General features: G+C 31.7%; 1 protein-coding gene across 9 annotated transcripts in view; it reads left to right on the top strand.

Annotated features, from left to right (window-relative positions):
* Positions 1 to 7,500, top strand: part of LOC135224670 (calbindin-32-like) — a 259,533-nt gene that overhangs the window by 235,877 nt on the left and 16,156 nt on the right. The gene's annotated exons all lie outside the window — the stretch shown is intronic.

Genomic DNA, 7,500 nt, shown 5'->3' with positions numbered 1-7,500 from the left:
GTGAGGTCCGTGGTAGAACGCAGTATTCCTCCTCCTCCTACTCCTTCTTCTTCTCCTTACTGTGTATTGTGCCTTTTTGAGTCGTCCTGTGTCTGGTATTTTGTGTATGGTATCGTGGGGAAATTCGCGCAGCCGCGCAAGGGTGAACGCTCCTGTTTTGTTGGATATTTGACGAGATGGCTAAATTGAACATTGGTTTAACTTATAACTCTTTTATGTATATGTATATATATATATATATATATACGACATACATATATATATATATATATATATATATATATATATTACATAAATAATGTACGACTTCAATGTAAAGAATAACTGCAGGAATGGGTTAAGATTTTTACAAGAATAACTACACAAATGGGTTAATTTTTATTACAAGAATAACTACAGAAATGGATAAATATTTATTACGAGAATAACTGCAGAAATGGGTTAATATTTCTTACAAAAATAACCACAGAAAGGGGTAAATATTTTTATTACGAGAATAACTGCAGAAATGGGTTAATATTTCTTATAAAAATAACTACAGAAAGGGGTAAATATTTATTACGAGAATAACTACAGGTATGGGTTAAGATTTTTACAAAAATCACTACACAAATGGGTTGATATTTATATATTTATTACAAGATTAACTACAGAAATTAGTTAATATTTATTACAAGAATAACTATAGAAATGGAATAATATTTATTACGAGAAAAACTACAGAAATGTGCTAATATTTATTACATGAATAACTACAGAAATAGGTTAATATTTATTACAAGAATAACTACAGAAATGTGCTAATATTTATTACAAGAATAACTACAGAAATAGGTTAATATTTATTACAATAACAACTACAGAAATGGGTTAAGATTTTTACAAAAATAACTACACAAATGAGTTAATATTTATTGCAAGAACAACTACAGATATATATTAACATTCTTTACATGAGGAATTTCAAACCTCGCACATTTTAAAACAAGTATTGAAAATATTGTTATTTGTTAAAATATATTGCAAAATCTCGTCACATGTACCATTCAAAATATGGATATATGATATCATTCCAAGTGCTGTATTACCGTAAACGGATCTTTTATTCTCACGCACAATTGCTTGTAGGCTTTCTTGCATGGATATGCTGCTTGCATGATCTCTTATATATTATAAATAATTATAATGCTTGAGGTAAATAATAATGTGTCGAATAACGCAGGTTATAAAGCTAAATAAGTGTGTTTAATTTTTATGGCAAATTTATTTTCAGTTTTGAGAAAAGTAACAGATCTAACAGTAAAGCATTACTGATATAAATATATATATATTGTGTGTGTGTGTGTGTGTGTGTTAGTGATCATGTCAAAATATTATGGGAAATTTCATTTTACTTCATCGTGACGAATGTATATCATATTAGTAATATATCACACTCACACATACATACATATATATGTATATATAAGTATATATGTGTGTGATATGTTACCAATATGAAATACACACGTCTCAGTCAAATGCTTTAAACTTTACTAAATACATTTATACGATTCTGAACATCATGTATTAAGTTTCTATTTTTTTAGTTGATATCTAGATGGAAAAATATTGGTAGGAAAAAACAGCACTGTATACTTTATGTACATATACTGTATTCGGATATCGATATAGGTACATGTACATATATATAGATATAGAGAGGTAGATATAGATATATTTCTTGTATATAGATAGATAGATAGATAGATATATCCAAAAAATATGTAAAAAAGTAAACAGAAAACCGCAGACATCAAATGGTTGACAAAATGGTTGAAACTTAGGAGGAATGAGAGAGAAAGCAGGAGAAATAGGATGAAGAGGGGGAAATGAATGAGATAGGGAATGAGAGAGCAGCTTCACGAATGGAGTGGGAAGAAAAATCAAGAGGAAAAGAGGCAGAGTAAGTAGAGAATGGATGGGGGTTGGGAAGGAAGTGGAATGAGGTAGAAATAAAGGATGGAGCGAAGTAGAGGATTCAAATTAGGACTCTGGAAACGAAGAAGGAATAAGATAATAGGGAATAGATGCCGCAGAAGAAATGAATGAAAGAATATACGTAGAAAGCGAGGAATAAGCCGAGAGGGAGAGGAAATGGGAGAGAAAGTAGATGAGAGGGAAGAGAAGGACGAATGAAAGCAGAATAGGAGTGAAATGAGAAGAATGTTGAGAGGGCACGGAAAGGGGTGAAGGGCAAGAAGCGAATAAAGAGGAGGAATGAGAGAAAAGGGAATAATGAGGGGTGAAATAGAAACGAAACGAGAACAGGAGAAGCACCTGAGAGATAGAAATGGAGAGATCTCTGATATAGGGAGAGAATGAAAGCGAGGAAAGCAGAGAGGAAGAAAAGGGAATTGTGAGGCGAGAATCCGCACGCCATCTGAGATATGGCAGATGGCTACTGCCGACTTTTTCATTTGTCCAAACTTCCCCGTCGTAAAAAAAAAATAAATATAAAGAGAAGGTGAATCTTTTCCCCAGAAATTCCTTTTTTTTTTTTTTTTTTTTTTTTTTGCGAGGGGAACGTCTGAGGGACTGACTCGAGTATGAAGAGGTTCAGCCCTTTATATATATATATATATATATATATATATATATATATATAATTATATATATATATATATATATACAGCTGTGTATTTTTGATGTTATATATTTAGTGAATATATATATACATATATATCACTGTATACTATATGTATATATATATGTATATATTATATATATATATATATATATATATATTATATATATATATATATATATGTATATAGATACATACTACATACATACATACAATATGTATGCATATATTATGTATATACTATGTGCGTGTCATGTATTTGTGCAAAGTAGTTAACTTCACATCTGTCTGTCGATCAAGAACGTAAACTAGTCTGCTGTGTATATTTCTTCGTCTCCTGTGTGATGTTGGATCAATATCATATCTATGTCTTTTGTTACTTACCCAATGTCTTTCTAACAAGGTGGGTGATATTGTGTGTGTCCTTGTTCGTTTGGTTTTTATTTGTTTTTATCTGTTTTCCACGCTTTACTCAAGAGTACTTCTTCAGCGCCAAACCCTCCCACGTGACTGTGTGGAATGTCCAGTGTTTATTTGCTGTCAACACCTGTTGTAGTTTTTTTTTTTTTTTTTTTTTTTTTGCCTATGTTAAAATCTGCTGTGCGTTTTTAATGCGAAAGCTCACGAGGTTTTGTACATACAATCGTACGTGTTTTTTATATATAAAACCTTAACGTGTTTTTTTATATTTCAAAACTGTTTTCTTCTGATGTCAAAAATTACGTTTTTTACATTCATACTTAGTGTCTTTTAAATCAAAATTTATGTTTTTTTTTTAAACGTAGTATGTACTTGATATCAAAGCTCACGGGTGTTTTTTTAATAGCAGACCACACTATATATATATATATATATATATATATATATATAATATATATATATATATATATATATATATATATATATATATATATATATATATTATTATTATAGTGTGGTCTGCTATTAAAAAAAACACCCGTGAGCTTTGATATCAAGTACATACTACGTTTAAAAAAAAAACATAAATTTTGATTTAAAAGACACTAAGTATGAATGTAAAAAACGTAATTTTTGACATCAGAAGAAAACAGTTTTGAAATATAAAAAAACACGTTAAGGTTTTATATATAAAAAACACGTACGATTGTATGTACAAAACCTCGTGAGCTTTCGCATTAAAAACGCACAGTAGATTTTAACATTTTAACATATATATATATATATTATATACTATATATATATATATATATATATATATATATATATATATATATATATATATATATATATATATATATATATATATATATATATATATATATATATATATATATATATAATATATATATATATTATATATATAGCACGAAAGTCCACGTACTTGAGAACATCATGAAATCCACCTAAGAAGGCGAGTGAAAACCGGGACTTGGAACAAGTACTTTCATAGTTTATTCTACATTTTCAAGTTCACACTGGGTATAAGGGTATAAACAAAGTTTACAGAGCTCTATATACACAGTTAAGTAGTGATGGGCGGAGTTATAGTTTTTTTTTTATTCGGGCAGCATTCTTCTAATTTCCAAGTCGTTGTAAATATAATACAAATAATGAATTATGGATTTATTATTGAAAATTCGCCCAATTGATCATAGTATCATTACAGAAATTCAGACGAAAACTTTGTAGTTAATGCAGAAGTAAAATAAGAACCGCATAGTCAGTGTTTAAGAAGGATTATGGAATATAAAAGAGGCATAAAGGAAGAAAAGAAGATTAGATTAAAAAAAGTTGTACCCGTAACCACAAAAAAGTATATATAAATAAAAAAGGGGAGTTGAAGTAATAATATTAAAATAAAGATGGAGATTAAGAAACGGAAATCTAAAAGGAGAATATCGGTAAATAAAAGAAATGCGACTGACGACGCCATTAAACCAGAAACAAAATTGACAAAATGAATCGAAATTGACCAAAAAAAAAAAAAAAAAAAAAGACAAACACCTTGCGTAACCAGACTCGAAACTAAAATAAAAAATAAGACAGAATGCGATGCCACTAGATAAGTGAAGGGAATAACGAAAATATTAATAAAAACGCCACCAGAGATAGATAAATAGATTGGAAGGGAGAATAAACAGCCTAGGGAGGGAAGGAGCGTACGATCACATAGTCCCATCAGGTTCCTTCCGCGCCGTCAGTCAGTGCCGAAACAAATCTTTGCCCAGGGATTATTCCTTTCTTCTTCTTCTTCCTCTTTTTCTTCTTCTTCTTCTTCTTCTTCTTTTGTGATAGAGAAGATAGGGGGATTCCCCAATGGGGGATTTCGTTTCTTACCCTGGGAATCACCCTAGAAGATGGGAGACTGTATAGTATGTTTGTTGTGTTCGTGTATATTCGTATTATAAAGTAGTGTATACGATATATATACACGTATACATATATTTATGTGTCTTGATATGTTATGATTGTGTATTTGGGAGTACTATTTCAAAAGTTTCCAGTATAAAAACATTGAAAAATCAGAGACGGATAGGAATTCACTCTGACCGAAAACAGTCAAGTTTGAAAATTGATCTATTCTCGATATGTACGCGAGAAGCATTTGGCTTGTAGGGATATTCTCTCCTACGAGAGCATAAAGGAAAGCAGTTTAAGAAAAACTATATTAGTTTTCAAAAATTGACATTATAATAATGTATCGCAGATTTTAATCTAAGTATTAGCTACCGCGTTCAAATCCGGAAGATTTTCGCTATTCTAGAATGTAGTATTTCCAAATGACATCTTACAGAAATCTACGGGTCATTTAGTTTCTGAAAGGTCATTAGTATTTTTAAAATATGTTCTATTCATATTTGACCAGTGCTTCTAAACTTTCTAGAGCTGTTTCAAAATTGACGATAATTTAATATTTTGGGTGTATGGGAAAAAATCCACAGTTACTATATTTATTTGTATTTTTTGATGCGATGTTAGACAGAAAGCTTAAAATACGGTAGAAGTGCACACTTTCACCCATAGCTACTAAATGTAACAATTTCTTTTACGTATTTTTATATAAGCTTCAACCTCACCAAGGGACAGTCTAGATCTGATGTACCCACATTGCATCTTTGCCAATTGTATCGTAAAGATTCTCTAAGTTCGTGCATGCCACGTAGTTTAACTTTAGTGTATTTCTATAGGTCACGATACCCTATTCCTTGTTCATAAACACCAGTGAACTTCATCCATCAGATTTCTTCCTTTCCTCAGACAGATCTCTTCGGCAAGCCCTGTTTATTTAAAGTAAGCTAAGTCATTCTCTCTCCCACTTGCTAAGAAACCGGGAGATCTGCCATCCCTCTTTTGTCAGCCCCTGAGTTGAATCTCTTACCGATAGAGCACACAGCATCCCAGCAGTAATGTCATCAAACAACTGATGCTTCTTCATTGCCCAATGCCTTTTTTTCACCTGTGCAAACCTGGGGGGTGGGGGGCAGCATAGCATGTTCTCGAGATGTAACTGAATAACAGGACCTTTCCCTGAAAAAAGCGGGAGGCCTTAGTTCAAAAACTAACCATAGAATTTACTTGAAAATTATTTCATTATGTTTCACACTCTCAAATTAGGATAGACATGCAATATAACCTAACATAACCTAACCTAAACTAGGGGCCATTGCAGAAAAACCTGGCTGATGCAATACTACCATACATCTCAGGAATTTACGAGCAGGCAGTTCACAAACACATGCTTTCTCAGTCCGATATTAGCATTGTAAACTCTTGGAATGGTTTAGCTCTGTTTTTTATTTTTTTCATTTTTTCTGTCGTCTGCATACATGCAAATGACAAGATTGCGATCTGTCAGCACTTCTTATGCCGATTTCTGTTTAAGAATTTATATCTACAAATGAATCTTTTCACCTTCATAATCATAAAAATATTTTTAAAAATTTGAACGAAAAAAAAAGATGTTTCAAAAAGGAAATTTTTCTCGTTCGTTTTTTTTAATATTGTTTAAAAACCTCTCATGGGAGATGAACTTTCCTTCCCCATGATTTCCATAATTCCTTTCCATAATTTCATCTTCCTCTCTCGTATTTCTACGTGATATCCCCATTACCCTTGAGTCTGATCTTCAAGCAGTCGACATTTTACCTTGATTAAAGTCATCATCATCTTTGTTTACCATCCACTCCTTCCATTCAACCTGCTTGATAGTCCAACCCCCTCCCCGGCACCCACCCACCAGCAGTCCTTAGGACGCGAAGGATCCCAAACGAAATCCTTGCAAAATCTCCGTCGTTTACCTGAACGTCTTTATCTTTAATCGCACCTGATTCTTTATTCCATTCCTCTCGATCCAGCACTACTTTGTTTTCATCTTGCTCGTCCTCTTGATAAATTAGAAGCCTCATCTAAACCTTTTATATTTTTCTCTCTCTAGATGAAATAGACTTTCGTTCTCACCTTTGCACCGAACAATTGCTTTTCATTGCCCATTTTTATGCGAAGATTTGATGATTGCAATTTTACTTTTTTTTATTTATTCGAAGATCTGATGATTACAGCATCACCGAAATTGTACTGTATCATGCATGTGACCCCTAGAGGAAGGTAGTCAGTTATGATAAAGTTCTCATTTATAGAAACGATTTATAGAAAAGTTGTCAATTGAATTCCATATAATACTGTACATTCTCATTTCATTTCAAATCATGCCAATTGTAAAACGATTTAGAGAAAAGTTGTCATGGATGCTATAGTTGGCATTTGAAGTTCATATAATACTGTACGTTCCCATTTCATCTTAAATCATGCAAATGTCATTCATGATGTTAATTGTAAGGAAAGCTATTTGAATTACTGACTGGAGTGTGTATTGACTTAAATGTACAACCTTA

Source organism: Macrobrachium nipponense, chromosome 12 (genome assembly GCF_015104395.2).
Source record: "Macrobrachium nipponense isolate FS-2020 chromosome 12, ASM1510439v2, whole genome shotgun sequence".
NCBI lineage: Eukaryota > Metazoa > Arthropoda > Malacostraca > Decapoda > Palaemonidae > Macrobrachium > Macrobrachium nipponense.
This window is presented reverse-complemented; position numbering and strand designations above follow the sequence as displayed.